The sequence below is a fragment of the Dendrobates tinctorius genome, unplaced genomic scaffold (assembly GCF_039654945.1).
Source record: "Dendrobates tinctorius isolate UK_male_01 unplaced genomic scaffold, ASM3965494v1 ptg000125l, whole genome shotgun sequence".
Classification (NCBI taxonomy): Eukaryota; Metazoa; Chordata; class Amphibia; order Anura; family Dendrobatidae; genus Dendrobates; species Dendrobates tinctorius.
Window position 1 is genome coordinate 20,706,999 of NW_027361793.1, and position 13,408 is coordinate 20,720,406.

Genomic DNA, 13,408 nt, shown 5'->3' on the forward strand with positions numbered 1-13,408 from the left:
CACCACATTAACCAAGTGCGCAGTGATGGACACGTAACGGCCCTGGCCATGCCGACTGGACCATGCATCAGTTGTGAGGTGCACCTTTCCGCTCACTGACTGCTTGAGTGCATGGACAATGCGGTCTTTCACATGATGGTGGAGGGCTGGGATGGCTTTGCGAGAGAAGAAGTGGCGACTGGGTAGGTCATAGCGTGGTACTGCATAGGCCATGAGTTCGCGGAAAGCTGTGCTTTCCACCAACCGAAAGGGCATCATCTCAAACGAGATTAGTTTGGCAATGTGGGCGTTCAAACCCAGTGTACTCGGATGAGAGACTGAGTACTTTCTTGACCTACTCATAGTGTCTGGGAGGGTGAGCTGGACTTGAGAGCTGCATATGGTGGAAGTAGCGGTGGACAGGGCGGACTGAAAGAGGGTTGATGATGGTGATGGAGTTGGTGTTCTTTCTGATGGCCTAGAATCAGTCTTTCGTTGATATAACAGTGGGATTCCCTGACTGCTGTGGTCTTGCAACGACACCTCAACATTTGCTGCTGTGCTAACCGGTGGGCTTACAGTGGGGGAAACAATGTAGCGTTGCTGACTACCTTCGTTGTGATCAGTTGCACATGTGGCACTTGAGGTTTGGTGTTGTGTCCACGCTTGCAAGTGCATGCTGGTTAAATGTCTAAGCATGCAACTGGTATTCAAATTTTTCAGATTTTTCCCTCGGCTAAAGGTCTTTGCGCACTTCTTACAGATAACCTTGGCCTGGTCATGAGGATTTTGGTCAAAAAAGTGCCACACTGCACTCTTCCTACTTTGGCAGACATTTTGCGGCCTAGCACGCTGTGATCTTTTGACCCTCTGGACAAGCTGTCCAGCAACTCTTTTGATGTTTGGAACCTGTCTTTGGAGTGCTCCGGGCCTGCCAGATAACAGCTGTTGCGATGTCGATGTCTGCTGTGGATGCTCCTCATCTGAGCTATTGGAAGCAGCACCCTCTTCCCCCAATGGATGCCAATCTGGGTCAACAACTGGGTCATCCATCACCTCCTCTTCTATGTCATGTGCACCTTCCTCTGTGTCACCGTGTATGGTGGTATAGTGTGCGGGAAGGGGCACCTGAGTCTCATCAGGGTCAGAATCTGGCTCTGTACACTGCGAGGATAATGTAGTGCTCTGAGTGAATGTACCAGCAGAATCATCCATCAGCGGCTGTGCATCAGTGCACTCCATGTCAGATTCATCTTGGCCTGGGTAATTCACCATTTCACTTGATAATCCAGGCATGGTATGTGAAAACAGCTCCATGGAGTAATCAGTAGTATGGCCTGCGTCATCCTTCAATCTTGGTTGGGGTGAAGGACACAAGGAAAGGTTTGGTTCATGAACATGGGCCTCCAATGACGACTCAGTGCTTTTACTTTTTACAACTGAAGAAGAGGAGGCGATAGAGCTGGAGGCTGAGTCAGCAATGTAAGACAAAACTTTTTCCTGATGCTCTGGCTTTAAAAGCGGTTTGCCAACTCCTAGAAAACTAAGCGTTCGAGGCCTTATGTAGCCAGACGATGACGCAGGGTCAGCACCTCCTGCATTCGGTCCTATTTTGCTCTTGCCACTACCATCAGATCCACCACCAACACCATCATTACCAGCTGCCAACCCCCGCCCAATTCCACGGCCTCTTCCACCAGCCTTCCTCATTTTTGGTAGAAATGTAGACAAAATCCAACAAACTATATAGTAATGTAAAACAAGGTACAAGGTGTCTATAGGACAGGGGAGATTTTGAATTTCTGCACACACTTTTGGACACTGGACACTTTTGGATTGTGTGAGGCCCACTGATATTTGAGCGCTATGTGACAGGCTCGATGGCACAGCTGTGACAAAAGTGACTAGAGGATAAGGGAGATTTTGAATCTCTGCACGCACTTTTGGACACTGGACACTTTTGGATTGTGTGAGGCCCAATGAATATCTGAGCGCTATGTGACAGGCTCGATGGCACAGCTGTGACAAAAGTGACTAGAGGATAAGGGAGATTTTGAATCTCTGCACACACTTTTGGACACTGGACACTTTTGGATTGTGTGAGGCCCACTGATATCTGAGCGCTATGTGACAGGCTCGATGGCACAGCTGTGACAAAAGTGACTAGAGGATAAGGGAGATTTTGAATCTCTGCACACACTTTTGGACACTGGACACTTTTGGATTGTGTGAGGCCCACTGATATCTGAGCGCTATGTGACAGGCTCGATGGCACAGCTGTGACAAAAGTGACTAGAGGATAAGGGAGATTTTGAATCTCTGCACACACTTTTGGACACTGGACACTTTTGGATTGTGTGAGGCCCACTGATATCTGAGCGCTATGTGACAGGCTCGATGGCACTGCTGTGACAAAAGTGACTAGAGGATAAGGGAGATTTTGAATTTCTGCACACACTTGTGGACAGTGGACACTTTTGGATTGTGTGAGGCCCACTGATATCTGAGCGCTATGTGACAGGCTCGATTGCACAGCTGTGACAAAAGTGACTAGAGGATAAGGGAGATTTTGAATCTCTGCACTCACTTGTGGACAGTGGACACTTTTGGATTGTGTGAGGCCCACTGATATCTGAGCGCTATGTGACAGGCTCGATGGCACAGCTGTGACAAAAGTGACTAGAGGATAAGGGAGATTTTGAATCTCTGCACACACTTTTGGACACTGGACACTTTTGGATTGTGTGCGGCCCACTGATATCTGAGCGCTATGTGACAGGCTCGATGGCACAGCTGTGACAAAAGTGACTAGAGGATAAGGGAGATTTTGAATCTCTGCACACACTTTTGGACACTGGACACTTTTGGATTGTGTGAGGCCCACTGATATCTGAGCGCTATGTGACAGGCTCGATGGCACTGCTGTGACAAAAGTGACTAGAGGATAAGGGAGATTTTGAATTTCTGCACACTCTTGTGGACAGTGGACACTTTTGGATTGTGTGAGGACCACTGATATCTGAGCGCTATGTGACAGGCTCGATGGCACAGCTGTGACAAAAGTGACTAGAGGATAAGGGAGATTTTGAATCTCTGCACACACTTTTGGACACTGGACACTTTTGGATTGTGTGAGGCCCAATGAATATCTGAGCGCTATGTGACAGGCTCGATGGCACAGCTGTGACAAAAGTGACTAGAGGATAAGGGAGATTGGATTGCTTTTAAAAAAGCAGTTTGCGGAGCAGTGGGTAAACAGCAATGCCAGCCTGTCAGGAAGCCTTAAAAGGCAGCCCAACAACCAACACCACTGATACACCACTATATAGCCTCCCCTTGCACTGCACACACAGTGACTGGTGTGTTGTGCAGGCCAAATTGCTAGCAGCAGAAGCAGTTTTTTTTTCTTCTCAGCAGGACAAAAAAAAAAAAATTGGGATTGCTTTTAAAAAAGCAGTTTGCGGAGCAGTGGGTAAACAGCAATGCCAGCCTGTCAGGAAGCCTTAAAAGGCAGCCCAACAACCAACACCACTGATACACCACTATATAGCCTCCCCTTGCACTGCACACACAGTGACTGGTGTGTTGTGCAGGCCAAATCGCTAGCAGCAGAAGCAGTTTTTTTGTCTTCTTCCCTGCATAACGCTCTCCCTACAGAATCAGCAGCAACCTCTCCCTATACTAAGATCGGCAGAAGTTAGATGGCGGTCGGCATGCACGCCCTTTTATACCCCCTGTGACGCCGACCAAAGCAAGCCAATCACTTGCATGCCCTTCTGAAAGATGGTGGTGACCCGTGCCTATGTCATCACGTTGCCCACAGTGTCCGTGGATCCTGATTGGCTGAAAAAGAGCGCAAAACAAACTTTTGAAACGCGACTTTGGCGCGTAAGTCGCCGACCTCGTGGCCGACCTCATCCTAGGGTCGGGTTTCGTTTCATGAAACCCGACTTTGCCAAAAGTCGGCGACTTTTGAATTTTTTCGACCCGTTTCGCTCAACTCTATGGGAAACCAAAGTTTTGTAGGGACCAGAATCATTGGGTGACTTGCGAATTCCTCTCCTTTGCATTTCTCCTCCATTCTTTATTACGTGACCAACCACCTCCTGATTCGCCATTGCAGAAGACACGCACACTTTCTTGACTGACAGCACAACCTAAGTACCGGGCTTCTGGCACTCGGTACTGTTTCTTCCGTACCCTTACCCGGGACTCAGTGACTATGTCACGCTGTATCACCGAGGTCCGCCTCATGGGTACTACCAGAGCTGCCTCCATTACCACACATTACTGGTTCCTCCAGGCTTTATTTTTATACTCGCGTCTCTGCGTTGAACCCTGAAGCTGAGCTTTCCTGAACTTACCAGGGGACATTTCCAGCTCAGGAATTGGTGGGTTATCCTCATACTCTCCAGCCAATACCTCTAGGGGAAACCTATCGGGGTCACACTTTGTCCCTAGGTTGGTGACCCCTACGGCAGGTATCCCTGACTTGGGATCTTCAAGTTCTGTGCCCGGAACAACATTTTCCTTGGGAGGGTTAACCCTGGCCTCCCACAGGGACCAGAACAGAGGCAAGTCTCTTCCCAACACAGTCCCATATAGAAGGGTCTTCACCACTCCCACCACATGTTTGATGTCTCCACACAGGTATGGAAAAAGTAACCTCCTCGGTCGGGTGCTCCTAGAGTTCCCCATTTATACCCATCACTTCCACTTTCTGTCCTTTGGGGTTGTCCTCAGCAACAAGGGACCTATGTACCAAAGTCACTATGCTCCTTGAGCCCAAGAGAGCCTCTGTTTGGTACCCGTTGATGAGCACTTGGCACAGCCAGGGTTCGCTGCCTGCCTGTAGTGACAGTACAGTCTGGCTGGGCATACATTGAGACATGGTGAGTATACCCACAGTCATGGGTTCAGATGTCAGTAGGCAGTGGGCAGCCACATGTCTGGGCCCTTGACACCGCCAACACTTAAGAACTGCGGCACGACTATACCTTGGGTCCGCGTAAGGGGAAATGGGACTTTTGTCACCCTCACTTCGGTTTACCCGCTCTTTACTGGCTCAGTCCTGGTTAGCCCCAATGGGGGTTTGTGGACTTTTCCCAGGCTCCTGGACTGGCGAGGCCCGACGTGACAGCTGAAGTGGAGCAAAGTCCCGTATAAAGTCCCAAGTGGCTGTATACCACTCAACCAGTCCAACCAGCTGGTCCAGAGTGCTGGGTCCCCTTGCCCCACCCCACGCTGTATGTCTGCTGACAGAGCTCTCACCGACCTGTCTATCACCACCCTCTCTACCATCTGGGATGGTGTTAAGGCATCATGTTGGAGCTATTTTTTTACCAGCTGCAACAAGTCATATGCCTGAGACCTGGCGATACGAGACTCCGCAAAGGACCACTGGTACACCCGCTGAGCCCTCAGATAACATACGTATTAACCCCAAGTTGGGCAAGGATCTCAGCTTGTCATAGTCCAGGCCATCCTCCTGACTGAGGTCCAGGTAGGCCTTCTGGGCATCTCCTGCCAGAAAGGGTGCCACCACTTCAGCCCACTGTGACACTGGCAAGCCCTCCCACTCTGTTGTGCGCTCAAACACCGTGAGGAGCGCTTCCATATCGTCCTCAGGACTCATCTTCCACAGCGCTGTCCGGACTTTGTACCAGGCCTCAGAATGGATCGGGGTCACTGTTGAGAGCACTTCTCTCAGAACTTCAATCTGCTGCAAGATCAGCTCATTCGTTTTCTGCTGCTGCTTAAACAGTAGCTCCTGCTGCCACTGCAAATGCAGTGCCTCTTGCTGCTGCCACTGAAACTGTAGCTGCTGCTGCTGTTCCTGTTGCTGCTGCTGAGTGACGACCAACTGCTTCAAAAGCTCCTTGTCATGGTTTCACACCTCAGGGTGTCTGGGATGCAGTTACTGACAGCTCGGCCATCCAATATGGTATAGGGGCATGCTGAAGCTGTCAGTACTTTGATTGACAGCATGACCATCCCGTCTGGTTCAGGGGTGTGCTAACTGTCAGTGTGTTTATTGACAGCTCGACTAGCCAATCTGTAACTGGGAGGCGTCAGCTGTCTCAGGTGATCACTATCCCGGGTAATGGCCATGCCTACTTAACTGAGGAGCTTCTTAGAGACCACTGCCAGATGTAAATTCATCTTGTGAGGTTTGAGCTTTGTGATCCCTGTGCCTTGAGTTCTATGTGCTTGATCTGTTGCCTGACCTTGTACTTCGTTCTGACCATCCCCGTTTAACCCCTTCAGCTCTGATCTGTTATCCTCCCAGTACTCTGACCTTGGAAAATTACCTGACTACGCTTTTGTCTCTTCCTTCTTTTTATGACATACCCTCCTGGCTTCTGGCCTTGGTCTCCCTGACCACTCCGACTCATGGCTTAGCTGTGAGAAGCAAGTAGGGTTACATTATGTCTGGCTGCTACATTTTTCTTTTTCATCAGTATGGATACTGTTCACACACTTTGTAACCAGTGGAAAAATTGATGCAATATCAGTTGCAGGATCAGATAAATAACTTGACGAAGACCTCCCATAGCCCCCCACTGCCGGCAGTGACTATGACGTCAGTATCCTCTGATGCACAGTTGATCTCTCCCAAACTAGAGATGAGCGACTTTGCCTTTTTTTGGGTCGAGTCAGGTTTCATGAAACCCGACTTTCTAAAAAGCTGGGTCGAACGAAATCGGTCGACTATAGGGAAAAGTCAGGGTCTGACTATAACACGACACCCAATGCAAGTCAATGGGGAAAAAAAGTCGGCAGGGAGTGGAGGACAGTAAACACACCTACAATGCCCATTTCAATGCCAACAACATCAATTCTTATGACTTAAGCTTGGCAACCTTAATTTACTTTATAATAATAGTTACGCATTGAAAATTGGGGGTTATTTGGCTAAAGTTGTGGGGGGGTAGGAATGGCGCTAGGTTTTCGTGTGCCCTGGGCCAAAGAGTGTCAGTGCGCCCTTTTAACACATACCACAATTCATAATCCTCCGATACGGCACAGAAATATAGGTATAGTAAAATGAAAAATACTTCACTGCTTACATGACATGACTGATATCTATTTTAAATTCTACAATAGCTCAAAAAACGGACAGTATATTACTCCATACAGTATTATGGCCACCACCTAGTGCGCCATACAGAATAATGAGCCCCATATATTTCTCCATACAGAATAATTGGTCCCATATAATGTTCCATACAGTATATGATGAGCGCCACATAATGCTACAGTATATGATGGTCCCCATGGATGATGCTCCAGTGTGTTATGGGCCCAAATAATGCTCCATATATAATGGGTCCAATTTGTAATGCTCCAGTGTATAATGGGCCCCATAGATGCTGCTCCAGTGTCTGATCTGCCCCATTTAGAATGCTCCAGTATATGATGGGCCCCATGGATGATGCTCCAGTGTCTTATGGGCCCAAATAATGCTCCATATATAATGGGCCCCATTTCTAATGCTCCAGTGTATAATGGGCCCCATAAATCCTGCTCCAGTGTCTGATGTCCCCCATTTGGAATGCTCCAGTATATGATGGGCCAAATGGATGATGCTCCAGTGTTTCAAGGGCCCAAATAATGCTCCATATATAATGGGCCCCATTTCTAATGCTCCAGTGTATAATGGGCCCCATAAATGCTGCTCCAGTGTCTGATGTCCCCCATTTGGAATGCTCCAGTATATGATGGGCTAAATGGATGATGCTCCAGTGTATGATGGGCCCCATATATCATTCTACAGTGTATATTACTCCCCAAAAATTGCTCCCAACATTTAAAAAAATGAAATACCTCTCCTTGCTGGGCACTGCTTTACTCTGGACTCCTCAGCAGTGCCATCTTCAAGCTCTCTACATTTGTACTGTTTCGGTAGAGGGCATACAGACGTGATGTCATCGCGCTCTGTAACCTGAATGTCACTGTCAGGAAAGGCGGAAAACATCACGGTAGTGGAGTAGGGAGAGGTAAGTATTGCAAGTGCTGTGGCCCTGAGCAAGCATGGAGGGCCCACTCGTGGGCGACGGCACTGGCACAGGGCCCCTCATAGTACGACGTTATGTCTGACGGTGAGTGGGGCCTCCCACCGGCAGAGACACTTTTGCGTACTATGAGGGGCCCTGTGCCACTGCCGTTGCCCATGAGTAGGACCCCCCACCTGCTCAGGGAACCGGTACTTTCATCTGCACCTTCCTTTGTGTCACTGTGTAAGGTGGTATAGCATGCGGAAAAGGGCACCTGAGTTTCACAGTGGCTGTGCATCAGTGCACTCCATCTCCGATTCATGTTGGACTGGGGAATTCAGAATTTCACTTGATAACACAGGCATGGCATGTGAAAAGAGCTCCATGGAGTAATCTGAAGTGTGGACTGCCACATCCTTCACTTTTAGTGGGGGTGAAGGAGACAAGGAAAGTGGTGGTTCCTGACCAGAAGCCTGCACTGACGACTCAGTGCTTGCATTTTTTTAAACTTCAGAAGAGGAGGCGATAGAGCTGGAGGTTTTTTCGGCAATGTAAGGCAAAACCAGTTCCTGATGCTCCTGTGTTGTGAGTTCATTTTTCCCTTCGTCACTGAGGTCTGGTGAACTCCCTATTCTGGTCAAGGAAGGTAATGAGCCTGATTATCAGGCACCTGAGCCTAATGAGGATGACTGGCTGAGTGGAGTCACTGACTGAATATAAGGCTGCCGACGCCCTTCTGCCCTGCGGGTGATTTCTCTGTGGACTTCTAGGACACCAGTCTGATTCCTGCTCCTCTAAAGCTAAGTTTTCTGCTTTGCCTGTTAGCATTTGTGTTTTGTTTTTGTTTTCCTTGCTTTTCTGGATTCTGCCATTCCCTGCTGGGTGAGCTGAATCTCCTTTTGCCGGTTGCTCTGTCTTCAGAATATTCCTGAGTACTGACATAGCTTTTTTGAAGCCTAGCGTCTTCAGGGCCTTTTTCACTGTCAGTCTGTTGGCTCTTATTTTCATAGGGTTTTTCACGGATTGCAGACAGCAGCCTTCCTGTCATTTCCTATCTAGTTAGCTTGGGCCCCGTCTATCTTTCTGTCTGTGTCAGTGTTTTCATCTTGCTTCACCGTCACTATATGTTGGGGGCTGCCTATTGCTTTGGGGTCTGCTCTGGGACAGTTTAGATTTCCCCTTTCTTTCTTTAGGCCTATTTAATTCTCCGGCTGTGATCGAGGGGTCTAGGGCATCTTAGGAACCCCCCATGGCTACTGTTAGTTGTTGTGATAGGATCAGGGGTTTTGCAGTCCGATAGCTGCCAACCTCTCTGGTTTTCTGGACTTAGCTAGCATTTCTGTTTTTGCCTCCTACGGTGACTCAATCATAACACTCCTGCTTTAAAAGCAGTTTACCTACTCCCAGAAAAGGGAGCCTTAAAGGCCTTCTTGTGCAAGATTATGATGCAGGCTCAACACCTCCTGCCTTAGCTGCTATTGTGCTTTTGCCAGAACCAGCCGATGCACCACCACCATCAGTACCAGCTGTGCTCCCCCGCCCACGTCCGTGGCCTCTTCCACCAGACTTCCTCATGTTTGGGAAAATGTACCAAAAATACCAGCAGAGAAATGGTACTGTATGAGTAGCGTACAGCTGTGTAAGGTGTATGTAAGAAGTGAAATCTCCGTATATATTTTGTGAGTCACAGACGCTCACCCAGTACCTATTTCACCGCAATCCAACAAGCAGAAATACGGTACTGTATCAGAGGTGTACAGCTGTATACGTTGTTGGTGAAACTGTCAATCTCCGTCTATGTATTTACGGAATGTCACACACACACGCTGACTCTTTGTAGATGTGACCGTAATAAGAACACCAGATATCAAATACTGCTTGAGAATCGGATTGCTCAATACGGTGTATGGAGAAATGAAAATGTCCGTATATGTATTTACAGAGTCTCACAGACACACTCTGACTCTGTGTAGATGTGACCGTGATAAGAACACCAGATATCAGATACTGTTTGAGAATCGGATTGCTCAATACGGTGTATGGAGAAATGAAAATGTCCGTATATGTATTTACAGAGTCTCACAGACACACTCTGACTCTGTGTAGATGTGACCGTGATAAGAACACCAGATATCCAATACTGTTTGATAATCGGACAGCTCAATACGGTGTATGGAGAAATGGAAATGTCCGTATATGTATTTACAGAGTCTCACAGACACACGCTGACTCTGTGTAGATGTTACCATAATAAGAACACCAGATATCCGATAATGTTTGAGAATCGGACTGCTCAATACGGTGTATGGAGAAATGGAAATGTCCGTATATGTATTTATGGAGTGTCACACACACACACACACGCTGACTCTGTGTAGATGTGACCATAATAAGAACACCAGATATCCAATACTGTTTGATAATCAGACACCTCTATACGGTGTATGTATGGAAAAATGTTCATCTCCGTGTATTTTGTTACGGAGTCACACACATATAGCATGTATTTGTCTGTGATACCAGCCGGTACATGGTAGCGTGAGGAGCGTACACCTCTATACGGTGTGTGAAAAAATTTATGCTCAGTACCTACAGTGCAGAAAAAAAGGAATAAAAGGATTTTTGCTTTTAAAAAAGCACTCTGCACAGCAGTATGCAAACAGCAATGCAGCTATCAGGGAGCCTTATAAGGCAGCCAAATAACCAACAGAGCTACTGCACACAAATATATCCTCCTTTGTCACTGCACATTATACTGTTGTGTTGTACAGTGAGATTCGCTATCAGCAGAAGCAATTTTTTTTTTGGACTGCCTAAACAATCTCCCTATTGAGAACGAGCAGCAGCAACCTCTCCCTATGCTAAGATCGGCAGAAGTAAGATGGCGGTCGGCGGTCATGGCCTTTTATAGGCACTGTGATGCCACACAAAGCCAGCCAATCACTTCAATGCCCTTCTTTAACATGGTGGGGGCCGCTGCCTATGTAATCGCGTTGCCCACCGTGTGCGTCCTTGATGATTGGATGAGAAAAGGTGCTGGAAGCATTGTGGGTAGCGTGACTTTGGCATGCGGGTCAGCGACCTCATGGCCGACCTCACTCAATGGTCGGGTTTCGATCGGCGAAACCCGACTTTAGCCAAAGTCGGCAGATTCTGAATTTGGCCGACCCGTTTCGCTCAACTCTATCCCAAACCTGTCATGTCCCTCCCTGATAAATTTTCAGGAGAGAAAAGACCAGTTTAGGGTACTCAGGGAGAGCTGTAAGTTATTTTTTACCCTGCGCCCCTTGTTGTCAGGGGAGGAGTTCCAGCGGGTGGGAATAATCATGTCCCTACTGCGAGGGGGTCCTCATACCTGGGCATTTTGTTTGTCCCCACAAGCCCCAGAACGGTTTTCCATTGATGCCTTTTTTTGCCAGTTTAGGTCTGATCTATGATGAACCCGACAGAATCCAGGTTACTGAGGCTAAGATCATGAACCTGGCACAGGGGGGTCACACAGCTGAGGGCTACTGTACTGAGTTCCAGCAGTGGTCCATTGAGGTTCTGTGGAACAATGCTGCTCTCAGGTGCCAGCTCCAAACAGGCCTTTCCAAGACACTCAAGAATGCTCTGATGGAGGCCATGACTCAGGCAATACGAATGGACCTCAGAATCCGTGGGAGACAAGGTGAACAGCAGGCTGCATGTTTTACTTCCCTGGAGCAGGTCCATTTACCCGAGGTTAGAGTTGCCAGTCTTCGTGTTGCGGAGAGAGGACGGAGACAAGACCTCGGACTCTATACTGAGGACCACTATGCTGTGGTCTCTCTGGACATTTTCTTAAGAATTGCCTAACTCATCCTCAAGCCACCAAACCATTGGGAGAACGTGTGAGTCTAGGTGACAACTGAGGAGGTCAAGCAAACTCGCAGGCACCTTTTTCTTCCTCTGACAAAATACTGATACATACGATGATTTCCTTCGAGAACCAGGTGTTATCAACATTGGCGTTCATTGACAGTTTGTCTGCTGTTAAATTTATTGATTTGTGACTGGTTTTGAAGCTAGGGTTAGGGACAGTTAGTTTAGAGAGACCCATTCAAATTATCACCCTTGACAAGACACTATTACCACACAATTTGGTCAATAGAGCAACAGTGGATTTCACTCTCCAAGTGGGGGCAATCCACTCTGAATCCATCTCCTGTATTGTGTTGCATAATTCACCTGCTGGATTGGCACTGGGGTTTCCATGGTTGCAGACTCAAAATCCAGTTATTGATTGGTGTCTGAAGGAGATTGTGAATTGGAGCCTCCACTGTTCAAAGAAATGTCTAAAAAATGTACAAATATGCTCCTCTAGTTTGGAGGGTCTTCCGGGGTACCTGAAGGACTTTGGAGATGTGTTCTTGGAAAAAGAGGTGTCAATGATTTATACTGCAGGAACGAAAGAAGTGCAAATAGGGTCTTATCCGATGATAAAATATGTACAAATATATAATGTCTACTCACCCGTTATAGGAGAGATAAAGCATATAGAATAAGTGTTCAGCTGCTGCACATCCAAGGGCCAAACCAGTGATCACCGATATATGAAAACCTTATGGAACTTTTTTATGGACTTCGTGCTCTACTAAACAATAGACACAATTCCAGTTGAGATGAAAGATTGATGTTTTATTCCTAACGAGTTTCGAATAGTTACTTCTTCCTTAGGGGATGACAGACATTAAAAACTAGCATTGTTGCCAGACTAAATACACTCCATATTTTAATTTTGGCACCAATAGTCACATGTTTTTTACAAGAAGTCAACGTTCAAATGACGTTCGGATCTATCACATGTTAAAACATAATCTTCAATTTCTATATAAAATAACATAATTTCTTTATTCATTCACAGATAAAATTTAAAGAAGAAGAAAGAGAAGAAAGAAATATAATAAATGCATAAAAAATTTTTTTTTTGTTATGTCCGAAAAAAAACGATCCCACTTGAAAAAAAAAAAAAAGAAGAGCAGAAGCTCTGACCACTACACCATAACGAGTACTGATCTTCAAGGGAATTCTTCTTATAATTAGAAAAAAATATATATATAGCATATGGATATGTAAAAATTAAAAATATATTTATTAAAAATGTATTAAAAAATATATAAGAATGAGTATATATCCATTAGAAGTTGTGAAAAATGAAAAATAATAAAAAGATATGTTTATAAATTTGTGTATGTGTTCATAAATTAATAGTTTAATAATATTTGTAGCAGAAAGGGTGGCTTATAACAGAAATATATACCAGATTTCTATGAAGAGGGGGAATCAATTTTACCAAAAAAAGGGGAAAAAAAGGGTTAATTTTTCTTATCATGCACTGAAACGTCTGTCACAAAATTATGATCAGTTGTGGCGTCAATCACAAAGGACCGACCCACAGCCAAGGAATGAAC

The 13,408-nt window shown here is 46.5% G+C and overlaps 1 long non-coding RNA gene across 1 annotated transcript in view; it reads left to right on the top strand.

Moving 5' to 3' along the window:
• LOC141047025 (uncharacterized) overlaps positions 1–12,982 on the top strand; it is a 30,359-nt gene extending 17,377 nt beyond the window's left edge. Inside the window, exon 2 of the long non-coding RNA XR_012219735.1 lies at positions 12,862–12,982. This is a non-coding gene — a long non-coding RNA (uncharacterized lncRNA). The remainder of the gene's footprint in view (positions 1–12,861) is intronic.
• Positions 12,983–13,408: the final 426 nt, after the last annotated feature.